The sequence below is a fragment of the Stegodyphus dumicola genome, chromosome X1 (genome assembly GCF_044657685.1).
Source record: "Stegodyphus dumicola isolate Sdum_Otavi_A_Nest chromosome X1, ASM4465768v1".
In the NCBI taxonomy this organism is placed as follows: domain Eukaryota; kingdom Metazoa; phylum Arthropoda; class Arachnida; order Araneae; family Eresidae; genus Stegodyphus; species Stegodyphus dumicola.
In genome coordinates, this window is record NC_140780.1 from 260,222,639 (window position 1) to 260,245,337 (window position 22,699).

Genomic DNA, 22,699 nt, shown 5'->3' on the forward strand with positions numbered 1-22,699 from the left:
CCTCAGACCTGTCTCGTCAGCTATTTGCAGCCACTGGCACGACAATTTCAAGGCAGACCGCGTACAGACGCTTAGGGCAGATTGGTCTATATGCTCGTAGACCTGTCAGATGCGTTCCACTTACTGCAACTCACTGTCGCCTGCGGTTAGCCGGGAGTAGAGAGCATGCATTGTGGACACCGCAACAGTGGGCTTGTGTGATGTTTTCCGACAAGTTCAGGTTTAGCTTGTAGTCTAATTCTCGTCAGACTTTCATATGGAAAGCTCCAGGTACCCGTTACCGCCAAGAAAACATCATTGAACGACACCGTTACGGTGGTGCAGGAGTGCTCGTTTGGGGTGGAATTATTCTGGGTTCCATAACTGACCTGCATGTTCAAATTGGAACCACGACAAGCTTAATCTATCGGGACGTCATTCTGGAACAACCTGTACGTTTGTTTCGGGGCGCCATGGGCACAGAGTTTGTGTTTATGGATGACAACGGCCGTCCTCACAGTGCAAACATCGTAAGCGAATGCCTTCAATAGGGGGATATCACCTGTATGGACTGGCCAGCATTCTCACCGGACTTGAATCCAGTAGAGCACGTGTGGGACATTCTTGGCCGACGAGTTGCAGCCCGTCCACCTCCTCCTACATGTCTACCGGAACTTCAGAGAGCATTGCTTTTTGAGTGGTGTAATATCCCCCAAGATCAGATCGATAATTTGATACTCAGCATGCCTAGGCGTTGTACGGACTGTATTGCATCGTCTGGGAGACATACAATATATTAACAATCATACCAACCATGTAATATTGTTTTCTTGTAAATAGTTTTTTTTTTTTTTTTTTTTTTTTTTTGTAATTTGCACCAGGGAGAAAAAATCGCTAATTTTTTTAATAATATCAAACATATAGCATCTTTTTTTGGCTCTTTACCTTTTGTTTAATAAATAAGCTTTACAAATAAGTTAAATTTGTTTTGCTTCTAACTCTTCCTTTGCCTGATTTTGCATTATCCTTAATTTATGGACATGAGTGTACTTAGCATTTTCTGTATATTTGCATTTCTCCTTCCTGTTCTCCAGCTATGTACTGTAGCGTAAGAGTGTGTATACTTGTGCGAAGTATTTCAACACTACCGACTGAACAAAATCATGTATGTTAATAACTTAGACACACTAGAACTCAACGAACACCTTAAATTCAAACTATTCCTAATGTGCTAAGATTTAAAATTTTCGTTAAACTTTAGTGTTGGCTGGAAAGCCTAAACGTTAACTACATGCAAGTAGTAACTTATTTTTTTATAGCTTGCTACCTTGCACTTAAGTATCTCATACACATACATCAATTCAATTTCTACGAATATCCAAGAAACTGCCCATCGGTTTAACACCATTAGCAGAAACTTTTATGTTTACAACACGAATTCAGCAAACATACGTCATGAGACATTTACAGTTCATTTATATTCAAAAGATTACTCGGTTTTCACTTTATATCGCTATGTGCAAATGTTGCTTAAATCTATTCTACAAATACTCCAAAATTTTCTCTAAACAGTCTGTAAAGACATTAGGTATATTTTTGGAAGCAAGAAAGATAGAAAATAGCAAACGCCTTCGTCGGGAATCGACAGTACAGTAGCTTTGCAAAGTTCTTTACGTCGACCCCCCGGGGGGTATTCCTCGGGAAGATGAATGCACTATTTAGCCACTTAGAATGTCATGAATATGATAGTCAAAGGTAAAATTGTTACTTTTTAAGAGCTTGTGATTTTCATTTGTAAATTCTTCCGAAATTTCTAATCTTTTATTAGAGGACATTTTGCTATCAATATGAGCAGTAGAACACATTCGTAATTTTAACAAAAAAATGTTGACATAGTCAGTCCTAAGAACGTCAACCCTCTCAGATCATCCTTCAGTAAATGTAATTATATTAATGGTCAAAACATTTTTCAAGTACTTAAAATTTCCGAAAGACAAAGGAATGAAGATAATAAAAATAAGATATCAGTAACATACTACTAAGAAATTTTCTAGCCTCAAATTATATTAAATGAAAGCACAAAAAAAACATTTATTTCGGAAATGAAAGCCAAATAAAAAAACTGAAACAAATTTTCTTAAAAGAAATTTTCTTAAAAGGGAGGAGTTGAAATATATAAAAGATGTTAAGAATCAGATAAAAGCCAATTTCATTGCATAATACGCCAATCACTTAACCAGAAAACAATCTTTGATTCAGATAATTGGTTTTCTTTCATCCTTACAAGTACTCAAGCACAACCGAAACGCGATGGAACCAGACATTTTTCTAAATATATGTTAAAAAATAATCAACAAAAATCTCCAACAATGAAGCAAAAAATATACATCATGATGCAAGGTATGGAGAGAATTTTGCCTGTCATGAAAATGTTACATGATTTAAGGTAGTAAAAAATAGATCAAAACAAGTTTTTTATGTCAGTTCAAGCATTTCGAGTGCTTGTTTTTCTAACTTATTTTCCGAATAACAGGCTTCAATTACACACTTAGTTTTTACATGCCTTGATGAATCTGTGAGACAAGTTACTATCAAAAAGCTCATAACCGAACTTAACACTAATATAAACAGCTGATTTTCTTCTGTGTTTGCTGAAAGTATGTATTATGATAAAATATGACTATTAAGTTGTTTTGACTCCGGTAACAATTATTAAAACAATTGAACTTCTTTCAGCCTTGAAATATCGTTATTGTTAAGCAATGGATATCGAATATCGGTTTAATATTAGTTTACTCAATTCCAGGTTCGAAACACAGGCAGACTTCGAAATTTCAGCTTGAAATTTCGGAATGTACGTGTAATTTAAAGTAGTAATTATGTACACAATGAAAATTTGTTTTTATTGCATTGTCTTCCGTGTGTGACGATGGGAATAATACATGCAATAAGCTAAACTATTTTATAAAAAAATCAAAATTCCATGCATAACTCCTACTTATCATGGATTGCCAGCTCTGCAAGTATATGTAAAGATGTATCAAGGGATGTTAGTAGCTCTGTTTACACGGCTTTCAGATCACTAGCAATTTTTTTTTTCAATTTGTGCAATTTAGAATTTATTGCGCTGTAAAATATGTTTGCAATGTCTAACACTTATTGTAACTTAAACCAATTAATTACTTTTTACTTAATTTAATTAAAATTGAATTCATGAATTAAATTGCTTATAAACTTATAGAGTTCCTCACTTTTAATCTGTTAAATTAAGTGTCGAGGAATCTAGTGAACTGCTACGTGAATAATCGCTTAGTTCCAAGCACAGAAAGCGTAAACTCAAGAATGGTCAATTACCCTTTATTCACTCAAAATAAGATTAACAGTCGGCCCCTTTCTTCGGGCGCATAGTAAAGCCTCCACTTGGGCTTAAACTCAAAAGTGAGAAATAAGAACTAACTAATGACTAAGAGATTTAGCCGAAGCTAACACAATTCTAAAATAGTTCCACCCGTAGTCATAAACTAGCCGGCGAACTATCAAAAGGCACGTAACACTACGGCCGAGCGAAACACAGCTTAGAGTAGCAGTGCCCAACATTGTGCTCGCCAGCCCGATTAGGTACTATGAACAAAAAATATTTTTAAAATAACCATTCATTTATATTTCTTAATTGTTAATTATGGTAAGCATTTATAGTCATAAGAGATACCTTGCAAGATGTTATAAAATAACTGATTGCTGACTGATGAACTTGATAGCGAACATGTAATCTTATTGCTTCATTCCGATGTTAGATGGCTCAGCAGGGGAAAAGTATTTCAACAATTTGCAGAATTTCTTTCGCCAATAAAGCAGTTTTTGAAACAAAAATTATAAAGAACTGGACGATAATAATTGGTTATCTGACCTGTATTTTCTCACGGATATAATAGCTAAACTGAACGAAGATCTCCAGGGAAAAGAAAAAAGCCCTTTTTCAATTGACTGGGACTGTAACTGCTTTTTAGATAAAGTTAAATTTGTGGATAAATCAGATGAAAGAAACAAATTTCACCCGTTTTCAGAATTTATTATGCCATATTAATAGACAAAAGGCAATTGAAACGGAGAAATACTGGAAAAGCCTAAATGCACTGAAAAATAATTTTGAACTCCGCTTTTCTGATTTCCATAAAGTTCAACTAATATTATTATTCATCTCAAACCCATTTGCCGAAATCAATATTTCAGATGTATCACATAAGATTGAAATTAAATAAGATTGATTCATTCTGGTAGCGAGTTCTAAGCTAAAGTGAAATAAGACAGGGAATACTAATTCAGAAGACAAACAACAAAAATCAGCGTTATATTTACAAAACTTCCACAGGACTAGTTTCGATGGTTTTACCGAACCACCATCCTCAGCTGCAAAACCGCAAATGAACAAGATAGGAAAAAGTGATTAGCTAAGATAAGAAAGCCTGGACAAGAATAAGCAAGTGGCGCCATCTGTTGGTGAAACCAGAACTAAAACATAATTTCTCTAAAGGCCGAAGGCAAATTTGGATTGGAATTAGGATCGTTAACTAGAACAGAAAGATTTTTATGAATGTGAAATGCCTCTATAAAATCCAGTTCTCCAATGGAAGATGTTTTTTGAATAATTTTGGCAGCAGAAAAATTGAAAGTGTGATTTTCGGACCAACAATGTTGCGCAACAGAAGACTTCTGTGTTTCCTTTTTTCTAACATATGCCTCATGTTCTTTGACGCGAAATTTTAAGGCTCTCTTAGTTTGGTCAATGTAAATTAAACCACACTGCGAAATTCATTCTAACGCGGATATTATCATTTCAAAGGCCGACAAAGGTGGCCAGATAGTCGTCATGGATAAGAACACTTACATCGATGATGTCACTAAACTCTTAAACGAAGGACCATATAATCCGATCCCTAAAGATCCTTCACCTTCGGACTTGTCAAAAATAAAAACTGCGATCAAATCTTCGCAAATCATTTCAAGCAACTTAAAACATTCGCTTATACCATCTGTTGCGAATTGTGCCAGATTATATGCTCTTCCCAAAATTCATAAAAGTGGTATTCCTTTCCGCCCTATTGTATCAAATTTAGGTACTGCCTCGTATCCATTAGCTAAATATTTGGTTTCTAGATTTTCCACTCTATTAGACAATAACATTTACACCATAAAAAATTCAATAGAGTTTGTAAAAAAAAAGGTTAAAAACATTTCTCCTAGTAATTTACTCATGGTTTCTTTTGATGTAAAATCATTATTCACCAATGTCCCAGTGGAGGGTGCATTAAGATGTCTAGAAACCAGACTTCGCGAATTTCATTTCTCTTCCATCGAAATTGATGAGCTAATTTCTCTCACTCAACTCTGTTTGAAACAAACACATTTTGTTGTCCAAAATAAATATTACAAGCAAACTGAGGGATTAGCCATGGGAAGCCCCCTCAGTCCCATCCTGGCTGATATCTACATGCATTATTATGAATCAAAATTGTTTGAAATTTTAAACTTCCCGGCATGGTTCCGCTACGTAGACGATACTTTTACCCTGTTTGAAGGTAATAAAGATGATTTAAATAAAGTTCTTTCAACAATGAATTCTATTGATCCTGCTATTCAGTTCACTTTTGAACTTGAGACTTGCAATTCTCTTCCGTTTCTCGACATTCTGGTCACACGTAACATATCCAACTTCAGTACTACGGTTTACCGTAAACCTTCATCGGTTTGCCTTCCACCACACTTTAAATCATGTCATCCGACTGAACAAAAGTTAGCTTCATTTCATTCCTATGTTTTCGTTGCTCTTCATGTTTGCTCCTCCAAACTAGCCCTTAATGAGGAACTAAATTATTTAAAAGCAATAGCTATTGACAGGGGCTTTTCACCCAACATTATTAATCAAGCAGTTAAAAAATTCTCATCTCAACACACTAAAAGGCACACTCTTGTTTTAGGAGATTATAAAAATTCTGTTGTCATTCCTTTCTTTCCATCAATTAGCTATAAAGTAGCACATATTTTGCAGAAATTTAACTTTCGGGTTGTTTATTCTCCCATCAACAAAATTCCGAGTTCCATACTCAAGGACCCCATTCCGGATATGAATTCCTGGGGTATTTATAGGATTCCTTGCTAGTGTAGTTTAATTTACATTGGCCAAACTAAGAGAGCCTTAAAATTTCGCGTCAAGGAACATGAGGCATATGTTAGAAAAAAGGAAACACAGAAGTCTTCTGTTGCGCAACATTGTCGGTCCAAAAATCACAGTTTCAATTTTTCTGCTGCCAAAATTATTCAAAAAATATCTTCCATTGGAGAACTGGATTTTCTAGAGGCATTTCACATTCATAAAAATCTTTCTGTTCTAGTTAACGATCCTAATTCCAATCCAAATTTGCCTTCGGCATTTAAAGAAACTATGTTTTAGTTCTGATTTCACCAACAGATGGCGCCACTTGCTTATTCTTGTCCAGGCTTTCTTATCTTATCTAATCATTTTTTCCTATCTTGTTCATTTGCGGTTTTGCAGCTGAGGATGGTGGTTCGGTAAAACCATCGAAACTAGTCCTGTGGAAGTTTTGTAAATATAACGCTGATTTTTGTTGTTTGTCTTCTGAATTAGTATTTATTCGGCGTGTTATTGTGTCTTAAAGACAGGGAATGTTCACTAAATTAAAATAACTGTTATAAAATTTAAATATATCTTACAAACACATTACTTAATTTATAAATTCAATAATAAAATTCTGAGGGCATAAATCTGCTAAAAACGTAAGGATGTTACGTTTCCAAAAGGGAATTTCAACATCTACAATGAGATCATTTACATTACACACATAAAAACTACTGTGGAGCATTTGCTTCAAATTACCATTTTTACAAATGATGATAAATACAAAATTGCATTTAATGAAGTTCAATTTTTAGGCCGTTCTTAATCAGTTTCTACTCGTCTTTCTTTCCTATAATCTCAATTTTCCAAAATCGAATTTGCATGTAGAAAATAAAATTTTTTTCTGAAAGATTTAAAGCAAGTTAGGAAATAACGTTAACTGTAACTCTCTCCACTGATAGATAGATATAAAAATGTATATTTTGATACATTTGCTAAAAGGTATTACGGCGTCAGCAACTAGCATATTCCAAAAGCTTAGCTTATTTGATTCATTTCTAAAGTTGGAACCATAAACTTGCAAACGTCCTTCAAAAGGCATTTAGCTGTGCAACCTTTTTTTTTTTTTTTTTTTTTTAATATCCTGTATATTGATCAATTTTAATATGTGTTATCACTGCAAATGTAAAGTATTGCTTTAAAAAATGAGATTTTTTTTTTACACCCTTACTAGTTTTATTGATCTTTCTGCTAGACCAAGGATAAACATTTTGTTGTCAGCACTCTTTAGAGTATATTTCCAATTTAATAACTGTCAGATGCGTAGTAAATGAGATGGGAAAAAAGAAATCTAGTGCTGGACTTATCTCGTTAAGTTAAATAAATAAAACTATATAATGAATTATATTTTAAATTGATCCTTATCGCTTTCCTAGCTTCTGTGACAAGTTTCATGCATTCATTCCACTAAATAAACTCAAATAAATCTTCGAATAATCATTTGAATCCCGAAGAAGGCATAGTTAATTTCTCGCTTTCCTAGGCTTTAAAAATTCTAAATAATTCTATTGTGGCATAAACCTAAAATGTGGTGGAGGATAATTTATCACCATCTGGATTGGATCTTATTCCTCTCTCCCCTGTCGCCCTTTGTGGAAGAATATAAGGAATTAACGCCTTCTCAGTGCGTGCTCTCGTAGTATAATTAGTAACACGTCCAGCTAAGATACTGGTAGTATCGAAACATCTAACTGCTCGAACTCCGGAGAGGGCATATTGGATTTTCTAGCTACGAAAAAACCAAATACCAGTGCACTCTGAATATGTTTCTTATATCAGAAACTTCTAAAACCCCTTTTGACGTCTTTGAGAAAAGCGTGTGTACAGTCATTAGGTTATTTTCAAGCATGAGACATGAAAAATTAGCAATGCCCTCGCCGGGACTCGAACCTGGACCTCTCGAAAACCCGCCGACTGTGCTACCGTAACATCAACGAAGGCATGCAGAAAGGAGGAAGAAAATACAAGAGGGGGATCTTAAGCGGTCCCATTAGGGGATACCCTGAAAATGCAAATGATCTCTCGCAAAGAAACAATATGTGATGAAAGTTTTATTAAATATAGGACTTAAGAAGTGTGGTCACGTTTTCTGCCTTCCAGTTAATTTCGATTAAAAAAAAAAAAAAAAACGCGCAGATTTATATGTTCTACTCGAACTAATTAAACCATTTTTATCCTATTTTGGTTTTTTAGTTCAAATTTGCGTTTCCCCAACTTATATAAATTAACGAAATAAAGTAAAGTTATCAATAAACGAAAAATGGAATTTTTGGCGATTCTGCAAAACCGAATAAAGTAAAATTGTTTCAAGGTTCTTTCCGTTGGTGTAATTTTCATTTTGTGAAATTTAGTGCTCAGAATATGTGTTTCAACAAAGTCAAAACTGCTTCAAAATTCTGACCTCAGATAGCATCATCATTACAAATGTCGATTCTGAAAACCTTTTCTTAGAATTATATCTTAAGTACGAAATTCAGACAGCGATTTTTAAAATGCCGGTACCATTTGAATCGAGGAAAATCAACATAAATCATGTAAAAGGGTAACTAAATTCTCTCCCCCTCCCAAACCTCGCTAGATCAGAAAAATGTAACAAGTTTCATGTAAAAATAAAATTCAGTATATATTTATTGAGCACAATTTTAATTCTGAACATACAAAAACATTAAAACTCTAGGGCAATCCTGACGCTTTTTTAATCCAATAAGTTGTGAGTTTTAATTAATCACTTTTGCTTTTATATTTACAGAAATTTGGCTTAATGGAATTATTTAAGTATAGCTAAATTCTTTAACACTGCGTTGTAATTAATTATAAAATAATAGCATCCACTGCCATGCAAAATACCACTTTTCAATATTGCTATTGCAAAAAATATAGCATTAAAAAAAATATATCATCTTTCCACAGTGTACTGTGCCAAGCAAAACACTTTAAATCGTATTTCTAACTACGCATCTTCGAACTTTATTATACTTTACTACAAACTTTAGCCATGGGTGAAACACTTTCAAACCGAAACTATTCAAAAATTTCAAATATCATAATAAATAATTGATGTGGGACTGAACTTCTTTCTCAAATACCAGTGATAGCATTGTAAGCAAATGAAAAGCGATCAAATGCAAGCTACCCTGTCGTGCGAATACAACTATCCCCCTTCTCTTCCGTCCCTCCCCTACAATTTAAATTTAACATAGACATGCTCAGCTAACCTTTATTAGTTGACACTGAAACTCATCTTAGTCAGGAACCGAAACTAGTCAACTGCGTATAGTATTTGTTTTTTTGGCTTTTGCCGCAAGATGGCGCTGAAATTTACTGCTATCACGGATGCAATAAAAATTCTATTGTGGTTACTATTATGTCACCACACATGGCGGGTTGTAAGAGCATTAAAAGGATGGGTTATTGAATGAAAACGGTCAGAATACTGTTTGTTTTGAAGCCGTGAGCGTTCTTACCTGACAGCATCTTCATTCAGGATATTCGACGATACAGTTATACATATCGAGTCCAGGTATCTGGTGAGTTATCGCTGAGTTTGGGGTACTGTAAATTTTTGTAATATGTTTTCACTTTGAGAAACAAAGATATTCTTACCATAAATTTACTTGAGATGTTTCTAAAGTAAATTGTTGTTCATTATTTTTTTCAATCTAAGTGTGGCAGTTTTGTTGAATACATACCAGTTGCAACAATTAAAAGTTTGCATGACAATTAACTTTCAAATAATATTTTCCCACTTATGGTGCATCTTGCTCTTTTTTCTATTTTGATGTAGTAGAAATTAGTTACTCCAATTATTTCTCTCTTCCTTTACATGTTTTCCCATATTGTATACATAATCATGCGTCTGAAATATTGATAAATATTACTACAGAAATAAGTTTTCTATTAGAGAACTAGCTATTACGTTATTGTCAACAGGTATAACAGTCAATCTAATTTAACAACTTTTTCCCTTGCAAAAAAGCACCTGAAGCATTTCATTTTTCTTTTGACATTTCTCAAGTTTCCTTCTGGGTAATAACGATATCGTTACTCTATGAATCATTTATGTTAACAGTGCTTACGTCCGTTTGAATTTTCTTCCTTCTTTAGAGATTTGTTTCAGTTTTTTCAAGAACATGAAACAATGGCTTTGGATTCTATTATCAACAGCTCAACGAGGATCTCCTTTAAAAGTAATGTATATGAGTTTTTTCATAAAGTTCTCCATGAAGCCATCTTTCCTCATAGGCATGTATCTCTTGTGTGTTTTACGGCAAGCAAAGAATTCGGTTCATTCTAGTTGTTCCATTCTGCTATCATATTACAAATTTTAAAAATGGAGAAGCCTCCTTCTCCCCTTTAAAAATGCGGCTTATATAATATTACTTTGCCTTATCCATATTAAAGTTTGATTCTGAAGTCAAAATGTTTAGACAAAGTCTCGAGGTTTTCCATCTCTAAATATCATAAAGGCAAATTTTTAAAATTTCTATCAGTTGGCCGACAGCTTTTGCAGTTTAACTGCCTATTCATTCTTCATTTCCATTAATTCTCTAACTTGAAAATTATGTTAGACATGGTGATTTTTACTGATCCAGTTGCTTTCTAAGCTGAGAGATTTTTCTTGAACTCAGCCCAGTGAAATATTCTAGATTTAATTACTATGTGAGGCAGCGTTAGACTAAAAGATAACTTTGCGGGTTCATGAACTTATAGTCTATCGGTTATGAATTTTATATCGTATTATCTTTATGCTAAAGAGATTAAGTAATATTTTAACTTGCTGCTTTTATTTCATTATACAGGCATTATACCCGTTTCCAAAGGATTTTCAGTTTAGCAACATATCGTCATGAAAAGGTTAAAGTTTCTGAATTTAGTTACTTTTAATTACTGTTAAACGCGATGATTCGCTTAAATTTCTTAGAGGCTGGCCAAGTAAAACTGCTTGATTTAAATTTTCAGCTTAAAAGCGATGAATAAGGAATTTTATTTTTCCCGTAGTCAATACAAATTTTCGCCATATATTGTGAAAAATCAGATATAAAATTTCAAATCCAATTATTCTTACCGATTTTATAGACCTATTTTCGAATATTACATATCATCTTTTAAAATATTGCTTTCAATTAAAGAATATTCAATATTATATTTTATTTGTTCCCACTTTTTAATGTTTTATTTCCTTCCAAACTTTCAGCATTTAGCCCCAGCATAAAACTTTTGCTTTGATGTTTTAATTAATAAAAGTTAAAAATACCCCCGAATTTTATACAAAAAAATTTTAAATGCAATCACTAGCTGCGAAATCTCTCACAAAAAAATTCGACAAGTTTTCTTTCACCTAACTACTAAGAAATTAAAATATCCATAAAATCTACCTGTTTCTCTTCTGGGTATATATATAAAGTTCGAGAAGTGAGAGGGGGCGAAAATTGGACTAAATGTACTTTGTTTGTATACTGGAATAAAAGCGCAAATAAATTTAAAAACAAAACCAGTTTTGAAAAAGTGTATGCATTAAGGCCAAATATCGTAATAAAAATAGTAGCAGTCTAATAAGAATAGAAGCGATAAAAAAGCCCAAGAACATTATCTTATAAATCAAACTGCTCATCCTAAGGATGCTATTTTAAAAAGAGTCGATCTTGATCCCTGCATATGTCGAAAGTGCCTTTCAACCTGCTCTATCGAAAGCCCTTTTAACCTCTTCATCTATTTGAACTTAGTGGACTGTTTCCTTTTATCCTACTAAAAAGTCTATAGGTCTGTGTGCTCTCAATTGGTGTCCCGCTTCACTGAAAAAAGCGGGAAGAAGCCAAACTTACCACAGTAAGGGCTCTATTTTGGTTGGATACCGAAGTAATGCTTGTCTTTCGAATGGTCATCGAGCTGGCTGTAGTTCTGAGTCATAGTAACATCTGCATTTAATAGACTACTGTTCTTTCATTGTATTTGCCGAAACCGCTGATCAGTCATTCTGAATTTCGACCTTAGTTTCAGGAACAGATCCTGTCCCTGAAATTAAAATCGATTTTCAGAATTCCAAATTTATTTCATAATTAGACCTTTGTTTTAAAAATTAATTATAATTGCTTCAATTAAATTCATCAAAATATTTTGAAAGATATTATTTATTATCAAGGACGAATGCAACTGAAATATATATATATATATATATGTGTGTAACATAAAAAAGTGTGCAAATCAAAATACTAATTTTAATTTTGTTATAGCCCCTTAATTCTCGATTTTAATATGAACATTGCCCTTTCCATTTTATACATAATTATGGATGACGTAGCAAATTCGGAACTCAAAGTAAAAAATTTTTAAACCAAGAACTTTCTTCTGTTGAACTAAGCCTCCATACTGGATGAGACACTTCTGCTTCTTGGCCTAGTTATATCGCTTCTTGCTGCTTCTCTTCACATCGCAAAGCTAACAAGAATATAAATGTTTTGGAATAAGTACGATTAATGTGCGAAGTTATTTGTGACCAAATATGTCAATTAAAATAAAAATTGATATATAAATCTTTCTGGGCTGGTAAGTTTCTTCTTTATGGATCTTCGATCATGCTCCTATAACGCCATCAACATTTCTACATTATATATATATTGAAAGAAATCCTTACTCTGATTTAATCATCAAAAACATGTACTTTGATCTCTGTGTACTCTATTCTAAAATATACACGCATTACTTCATATTTAACCCAAAATTTTTAGTCAAACTAAGATCAAATAATCCTTGTTCATTTTACTGAATGTAACAAATTGTAATCAAACGCGACGTATATTTCTCCAAAAGATTATTTGCAATTCCTTCTTATTTCAATTCATACTTTGAAAGCATGGCCGAAATGTGCGCATGTATGTGAAGTATTTGGCTAAAACTGCAAATTGAACTTGGAAATTTAAATGTTTCTCACAGTTCTTGGAGGAGTTTGAAAATACTTAATGATCAAAAGCCTTGACTGATATTAGCAAATGGCAGGAACTAAAATATCATAGATACCGTAATAATCGCGTCAACAATTACAAAAAATAAACCAATGTTAGTATGAATTTTCATCAATAAAAACTCCCGTCCTGTCAAAAAGAGACTTCATCACAGAAGATCACGTCATATGCACTAGAGCAACAACCTAGAAATTTTTTTTGCCATTTTCCACTTACTTTTGTATTATGAACCAGCGCCTCAGGTGATTCAACAGGATATTTTTTGTTCCGAATGGCAGTTTCCCGGAAACTAAATGGAGAGCCACCTAGTGCCGGGTGGACTCGATGAAATATGCATTTCAGGTTGTTCCGTTGGAGCCGAAGCGCATTGAAATACAGTGACATAATAAATGCTGTAATATCTATTCAATTACTTTTTTTTTTAACTGGAAATAGAAGAATAAAAAAAATCATCACCGGGTATTAAAAGAAAAATCAGTTTATACAAATTCAGAAAGGTTTTCGAAAACTATATTGTTTAATTTTATTTCAAGACATTTCTATAGCTGATTGGCTGGGAATAAATAATCAGCATTAACTAATGATCAGAAATATTTCGGAGAAAGCACAAAGCTCTCCTTAGTAAAATGGATCTGCAAAATATATTATAAGGTATTTCTCCCGCTTTCTTAGTATGGCTTCGTGGTGTAGTGGTCAGCACGCTCGTCGCGAATTTGAGAGATCCGTGGTTCGAGTCCCGGCGAGGGCATTCCTCATTTTTCATCTCTCCTGCTTCAGAAATACCTAATGTCTCTACAATCTAATCCGCCAATATGTAGCTTAGAGCTTCAAAAGACATTCATTTTTTCTGCTTCAGTTACTTTTCAAACAGCCATTTTATCTTTTTATCAAAGAAATGATATCTGAAAACAAGATAAGAATTTTCTCTGTACAACTCGTAACTATGGTTATATTAACTTAAGTGTTCGTTATAAACGGCTTCCAGTTCTATTTGAATAGAATTCTACCTTTTAAATATCTAAATCTCCAAAATTTTCTCAGGCAATAAATTTAAAGGTGTCGAGAATTCTGAAAGAAAGAATCTGGTAATGTTCCCAGAGTATTGAATCAGTGTATAACAACAATAAAATCAATTGACCTCCTTGAAAATATTACACATAAATGCATCCATTCACAGCTAATTATTTCTTTAATTTACCTCATGTGAGAAACATCATCCATAGCACAAAATTTGTAGCTGCTGCCCCATCTAAAACAATGCAAACGTTTTTCGTTTTGATAACGCTGAGCCCTCAAATGCTGTCAAATACATATCTAGTAGTATTCCCACAAGAATTAGGCATTCGGCTACTTTAAGAAGTTTTGAATATTAAAGTGATAATGCTAAACCTCGTATTTAAATAAATCCTCCCTGAGAACTGATTTTTATGGAAATCAAGTTTGTTCTGAATATTTTAGAATTCAAATCCAGATTGGTCTGCTCCGAAAAGACCGCTACATTTCTGTTAAGTACCGAAACCATCTGTCAAGTTTAATTAATCAAAGTCATTCATAAATAGTAAGTCCCTACATTGCATCTTTGCATCTAAATACTTCGGAAATTTATTCTTCTAATATAACTGCATTTCTTACAATTATTCAATGTATGAAGCAGACTTAGATTTTCATATCGCTATTAAACATGGAACTTTTTGATCAGAAATATATTTTAGTTTGTACTGACCTATATTGCTTACAAGCTCCCCTAATTTTGAAACTGCTTCTAAAGCATTAAGTTCTTCATTCCATTGATGTTTGACTGTCTCTTACCTCTTCTGCAGATCTAGTTTCTTATACTTGAAGTAATACTCTTTCTATAATAATTCGTCTTAAGGTATTTATTTTACTAACTTGAATTGAAAATGTTTCTATATCGATACTTATTTCTTATGTCATAGGTATACATCTCATATGCTACCAGACGTTTTACATGCATCAGAAAGGAAAATTTTAAAATATTGCACTGTGGTGCTTCTGTTTCAAATATAACACATAAAGTTAGTTTGAAAATAAGTTTGCAGTAAAATTTACGAACGTCACGAAAAGGAAACGTACCATAGAAAATCCCTAATTCTCTTCTCGCTTTTGTCTGCTTACATTTAATTAATTAATCTCATTATCCTCAGTAAAACAGGAAACTTAAGATAATTTTTGTGGACAGGCTAGATAAAATCCAATTCCCCTGTTTCTCAGTTTCTGAGAGAAATATTAATGAGAAATAATAATACCATCCAGACAGAAATAGAGCTTCCCCTCCTCCATGTAATTAATTTGAATTCTGGTACATCTTATAATTGAATCGCAGTTCAAGCGAAAATTCTGTTATTAATGAAAACATTTCTTTTAGAAGTTAGCAAAACTGATATTGATACTAACTTATTGAATGTATAGCTTTACCTCTAAAGAACAAAAAAAGTGAGAATCTTTGAGCACATGAGAAAAAAATCTTTTATTTCGAAATAATATGCCTAATATATAGACTATATCCAACCGATCAAGAAGGCTTTAAATTAATTAAAGACAAAGCAAGGAAGCAATTTTTTCTAACTATGAAGAATACGGTACAATTTTTTTTTTTTTTTTTTTGTTATCCTCGGTGAAACTTTATCATTAATATAATCTCTTTTCGCATTTTTCTCTATTTCATTTCATTTTTAAGATGCATTAATGTAATGTAACTTATTATTCATCAAATTATCATTAATTTATATTAATTTATTAAAACTATTATTTATTTTTACATTTTACCTAATTTTAAATATTAATCAACTTATTTATTTATTTATTTATTTTTTTATTTTTATTTTTTTTTTTTTTTATTTTTTTTTTTTTTTTTTGTTCGTTCCCTAATCCCTGTTTCTCAAGGCCTTCCCCATGGCACCCGAGGTTCTAGCTCTAAAATCTAAGCTCTACATAAAGGAAAATGCGTTTTACGGCTGAATTTTATGCTGTGGCCGCTTTAGCACTTAGGTGCAAATCTCATACAACTTTTACGCCTAAAAATGCATTCAAACTCAGGAGATTTTGCCGAGTTTGTGATTTTTTTTTTCCAATTAAATTGACGGATTTGTTCTTATTTTAATAATTTCCCCTTTAGCTATGCTTATAATATAATATTTTCATTCGGGTTTATTACTTTCTTAATTCCAGATTGCATCCAGAGACTGAATTGTATTAAGCTTTACTCTGCGCAACTATGTTAGGTAATATGGCTTCGCTTCTACTGTAAGGTGGTGTAAAAATCAAAATTGCTTTTATTCATAAATAAAGAGATATTAAAATACCTTTTCTTGAACCTACAACCTCTGGAGAAGCCCAAAATAAAAAAAATTACTATATAAACTTTTAGTTGAATTATTTGATATATACCACTCGATTCGAAATGAATCAGAGCCTTTGAAATCCTTAATAGAAATCCAAATGAAAAATAATCGCGTAATACATTCTTGTTGCAATTATTACAGAAAAAATATTACCGATTGAAATAAAACTTATAGGTATTTTAATTTTTTAATTAGTTACATTTATTACTTATACTTTTAATTTAATAAGAGCAAGTAATATCCTTTAATTAATTAATGCTGATTAAATGTTCGAAATTTAAAATTTTAAAACCAAAAATTAGTTGAGGTTAAAAAGTAAGAGGAGTAATATGGTTTTAAAATATGAACGACCTAAAAATGACACTTAATAGACGTTATGCTAAAAGTGAAACATACATGATGGGAATTATGTTTCATTAATTACATTGCCGCATCTTTTAATAGACTGCAATTGGATTACAGCTATCCAGTGCTTTTGGCAGATTTCTTCATCTCCATTTGGGTAAAAATAAAGAAAATTTTGCTCATTTTAGCTCAGACAATATTCAATACCACTAAATGAACGAAACCAATTTTAAAATCAAATTATTGCATATCTAAAATTATCATTCTTACAGCAACCAATAAAATTCCTTTTACTGTAATCGCAAGTTATGCAGGAAACAAAGGCACCTAACTGAAAACTGATATAGAAATTTTATTAAAATGATCGTTTTAGATTCTTTTCAAAGGCGAAATTACATTGTGTGAAGGAATAAGGTCAAGGGAATATAAGTCACAAAATACCAAACATTTTAGCTGTGACATATCCTGTGTAAGTATCAGGCTTTTTTAAAATTAAGGGCTTTAAAAGTAATGAGATGCAAAAACAAATGCGTAAGTATTTAATTCTTTTTATAATTATTATACTATTTCTTTCTCCATCCTGCTGCTGGCAAAGATACAGGTGAGTAACGATCATAAAAGTATAAGTAATAAATGTAACTAATTAAAAACTGTCTCTTTCATTTAATTTGACAAAGCTGAAGAAACTGTTATTGTTATACTTATTTATAATACTGCAAACAAATTCCAATAATGTCCTTACATTTTTCAACTGCCACTGTTAAAACTTCAAAGCATTTCAATCATCGAAAATAAAATGTTCAGAAATTAGTTATTCAAATCGCAAACTTTTTATTTGCAATATATGATTTTTCATTACCGTCCTTCATTATCTTCCAAAATATAAGTTACTGATTTAATGACGGAAGTATGCCGAAAGTTAAAAAGTAAAGAACTCTTCTTCCCTCGCCCAATCAGTGGTCGAGTGGTTACGATTGCTGAATACTTGAAGTTCGCCCTGGGTTCGATCCCAGACGATCGATTTTACTACATGATTGGTTTTTCCCTATGTGTAAAGTGAATATGAGGCAGTTTCCCTTCGAAAGTCTTCCGTGAAATATCAGAAATTAGTTTCCAGACGATGGTTTGGTTGGTTTATTGTGAATACGGGAAAGCACACTATATTCTCCAGACTAAGCTCGGCATATAGGGAGACTGACTCAGAAAGTGAACTGTATTCTGTCGCGTTGCCAAAGCTGACCTTCTAAATTACACTTTCGCTCGCTATTTAAACTCGGCCTAGTTTGCATTTTGGAGAAGGTTGATAGAAGAAATAAAATTTATAATACGAATTAACATAAAAAAGTGTTAGCCAAGGTAAACTTTATAAAATCTGAGATCCCTTTTCAATAAAAAAATTTAGAAAAATTTGGAGGAAAAAATAAAGATAAATAAAATTCTGTATCGAGCCAAAGTATGTGACACAAAGCTTTAGAAAGTTAGTTCGTTTATCTTTTATTCATTACAATAATGCTGGAAATGTTACAAATTAAAGCGACTTTAAATTATGTCAATTTGATATGAATTGATAAAGATTTAAATTATTAAGAAGTGCGTTTATTCCTTTAAAATCACTCAATTTGTTAAGCCATGAAATAATAATTTGAAAGATGAATTAAAGAGCTTTCGATAGCACCAAAAAATAAGCCGCACAGAAATTAAAGGTATTATGTCTTGTGCAATATCAACTCTTGCCAAATCGTATAGATCATAAATGGCTTCGTAATATAATATAAGGTGATGCAAAGAATCCAAAAAATTGCTGCTGTAACGAAACGTGAAAGTAACGACACCTAGTATTTTGGAAAATCTCCGTTAGGAGATATTTCTAACGTCAAAACACGAAGGTACTAAAAGAGGCAAAGTAATCTTATGCGTGTATGCTAAATGCGATATAAAAATAAGAAATAATCAAATTCCATATTAAACAATCTCCAAAATAGGGAGTTTTTGTTTGGAGTTAATGAGTACATTGAACCATGGTGTGATATTTGACAAAGAAGGGCATATTTCATGTTGGAATGCATTTGTGCGTCAACAAAAAACTCAGGCGGATATGCTTTTGGGTCCTCTTCCTAGTCACGGAAAGTCGCTTGATATTATTTTTCCGAACAAAATAGAGAGACCGCTTTGTGCTTTCTTACTAGATTCGCCTGAGTTGCTATTTAACCCTTTAAGGATGGGTGTAGCCAATAACTCACACTATGCTTTGAACTCTGAAAGCCAGGTGTGTCTTATTAGCAGTGGCTTTCTTGCTTGGTAATTTAGGTAGCTAATTTTATGAGCTTCTTTTAATCTGATTGCAAATTTTTAATCATTTTATATTCTACTCAAAAGTCTTATAGTTTTCATATTCATTTATCTTCCTTATACCCATAAAAACTGAGGATAGTAAATAAAATTTTGTTGGCAGAAATGGGTATTTTTCCTTACGTTTTGCGTTCTGTTAGATGAGATTAAATCCCGTTGCCAAAAGGTTGAATTATTTGAAAATTATTTTAAACTCAGCTTTAAATCAAGAAATGGTCTGATGTATTAAAACTTTCTTCGTTGCCTGTACTTAGCATTAAATGAATTTAGCTCTTATTTTCCGCTTTGATAGATTTCTGAAAAAGAAATAAAGATCCATGGCGATCAGGTACCCTAGACTGAGAAACTCTTCTGGTTGGTGATTCTAGATAGAACTTCCTTTAGCTAAGTTTTAAGTAGCTAAGTTACATTGAAGGTCAGTGGCTACGATTAGGTAGTGAGGTTTTTACTACTCTATGTTTAGTCACAAACTAAATCTTTCTTACATAACGCGGCGAATGAAGGTTTAAAAGATAAATTACACATTAGAGGGAATTCAGCATAAAGATTCTCAGATGCAACATTAATAATTCCACAAGCCCGGCTAGAAAACCGTTTTAAAATAACCCCATCAAAAATAAATGTAATAGGCAGTCTAGTTGCTTTTCTAAATTATTATAGTGGGTCTAACGAACTTTCATTAAAAATTAAGATGAGAAATCATTCACGATTATTACAGCCAATTAATTATTTATTTATTACGTATATCGAAGAAAATATAAAGTTTAAGCATTGATACGGTAATTTAATGCAAAGGATGTTTCATAGAGATTGAATGAATAATGATCTCTTGAACGAATGGTCACAGATCCATAATTCCTGTTCAAGAACAAAATAAAAAAAGATGGGCTTTCAGACTACGATATACATGACATTTAAATTTTTATACGGTATACAAATGGGGAAAAATCAATAAGAGAATGTTTTTCTATAGCCGAAATTAATTAAACAACAACAACAAAGTGTTCCTTATATGATTAAAAATTACCCATTATATCATTAATTAACTTTTAGGAAGATTATATGTAAATATTTCTGAATGCAGTTACACGTGTTAAATATTTCAATACAAATTTCTAACAGACTTTTCATATTACAAGAACTTTAACGTAGCAGAAGCCTGAGTTTCATATTACAATTTGTCGGAATGCTAAAAATTCGATATTTTTTATCTAGCGGATTTCTGTTTAATGCTAAAATTCGATATTTTTTATCTAGAGGATTTCTGTTTTTAACTGACACTTAATGAAATTTTTCTCCTGTCTTTCCTTCGAATGAAAATAGTTTATATGAAATAATTTGACAATTTTCGCTTCAAAGCCAATTCTGCTAATCAATCTTTAGTACTGAAAATCCCACAAAAATGTAAGGAAAAAAAATATTCAGTTCAAAGTGACAGTTTTATGGGTGCTTAAATTACTCGGCCACTGCTAGTTGTCTCCTTTTTGTCCTCTTCTCCAATGAACTGTCTCCATCTTTTAGAGAATTGAATTTGTATGCCTTTGTTTTGTACATAATGCTCCTAAGTATTCTTGACGAATTTTTTTTCTAAATGCTTCTCGTACTGTTTGAATATATTGTAACTTGCGCCATCAACTATTTGAATTTGGATTCATTTTAAGGTCTGGTATTGTACTACTTTTGATTTCTTTAAGAAAATTTCGTGGTGTAAGAGGAGTAAGACTTGGATCAGAAGAAACTGTAGTTAAAGGCCTTTCATTTAAAATAGCCTCACAATTGCATAAAGCTCTAATCATTTCTTTGTAGCTTAAATTAGTTCTTCCTAGAGATTTCTTTAAAATATTTTTCATCATTCCTACAAGTCTCTCCCACCAAGGAGCATTAGGTGGTATAAACTTCCAAGTCATGTATTCCTCTCTTGTTTCATAGAATATTTTTCAAATTCAATTAACGTAAAAGCACTGGCAGCTCCTTTGAAATTAGTCCCATTATCACTGTATGCCACTGAACGTTTCTTTCTGCGAGCAACAAAACGATGAAAATCTAGTAGAAATGTTTCCGTTGACATGGATGATACTAATTCGAGGGGGACGGCAGGATAAACCGCACAGGTGAAAAGAGCAATCCAAGCTTTTGAGTTATATCTTAGAATCATTGGGCCAGCAAAGTCCATGACTGTTATCTGAAAGGCAGCAGCGTTTTGAACTCTATCTGCTGGTGGTGGCGCAGTCGGAGGATTATTACCTTTAGCTGAAAATCGCTTGCAAATAAAGCAAAATCTCAATACATGTTTAACGTCTCTCCTTCCGCAGAGAAACCAGAATTTCTCTCTTAAAGAATTTAAAGTGTATGAAACACCAGCATGCCCATTTCTCCGACGATCTTCTAACACTAAACTTTTCACAAGTGGATATTCTCCTGGTAATATTGCTAGCGTTTTAAATTCTTCATGATCATCTCTTCTGAGTACAGCTGACTTCAATCGTATAATTCCATTATCAAGGAACGCGTCCAAAAATTGTAATCGTTTATCTCTTAAACCACTAAAGGATTCTTGTTGTATTAGATACACTATTGCTTTTTTGCTTCATCGATATCAGATACACTGAGATTCCCTCTATTCTTTTTTTGCTTATGTCGACAATTATGACAAATCTCCTTATCCAACCCATGATATTTACTACTTTTTTATAATCCGCAAAATAAGAATTTAGCAAAGTGTTCACTCCAGCAGTCAGCATAGAGGATACGATTTTCTTCATTCGTTCTCTGTTTACTTCCTCTTCACTAATATCTTCAGTCACAAGCCACATTTCATCAAGTATACAGAGCCACGGAGGACCCTCCCACCATTTCAAAGAGGCAAAATGTCGTGAAGAGCAACCTTTGCTGGATTCATTGTACCGGGAACGTATCTCCAGGCTTCTTTATATGTCAAATATAATATCTCTTTTACTCTATTATGGACGAAAACGCCCCACCAATTTATCTTCCTATCCAAGTGAGCACAGCCGCTGAGTCGGTCCAACAGTAAACCTTTTTTAACTGAAAGATGTTTATTATGACAAAAGTCGTGCAGCGATAGTAGTACCAAGAAGCTCCAATCGTGCAATGCTAGTTCTTCTTTTTCCACAGGGTGAAATTCTTGCTCTAGCCTGTATAAGTTGAATGCACACAGAATTTTCTTTTTTCAACATGTCTGTGAGGCAGACAATGAGAAGGAACATCTTTTTCACTCAATGGTACTATCTCAATAACACTTTCTTTAAACCACTAGTCTTCATTTAAACCTTTCCTTCTTTAGTCTTCATTTAAGCCATCAGCTTTCAATTTCTTCAATGTAGAATTCAATCTTTTGAGAGATAAATCAGTTGCCTGTAAGTAGACGGTGACCTTCAATCCCTGGTAGACTTACCATAAAACGTTCGTTCTCGATTTTCACGGTATTTAAAAAAATGGTACTTAACAGTTTCCTCAAGTTCGGATTTTGTTTTGCTTTCTGATGGGTCTCT

General features: G+C 32.8%; 1 protein-coding gene across 2 annotated transcripts in view; it reads left to right on the forward strand.

Moving 5' to 3' along the window:
• The first annotated feature begins 9,541 nt into the window (after positions 1-9,541).
• The window catches only part of LOC118193000 (leukocyte elastase inhibitor-like), a 31,789-nt gene continuing 18,631 nt past the window's right edge, over positions 9,542-22,699 (forward strand). Inside the window, exon 1 of one of the 2 annotated variants that reach the window (XM_035364029.2) lies at positions 9,542-9,699. The gene's annotated coding sequence lies outside the window, so the exon portion shown is untranslated. The remainder of the gene's footprint in view (positions 9,700-22,699) is intronic. The other variant, XM_085807602.1, reaches the window with a different exon arrangement.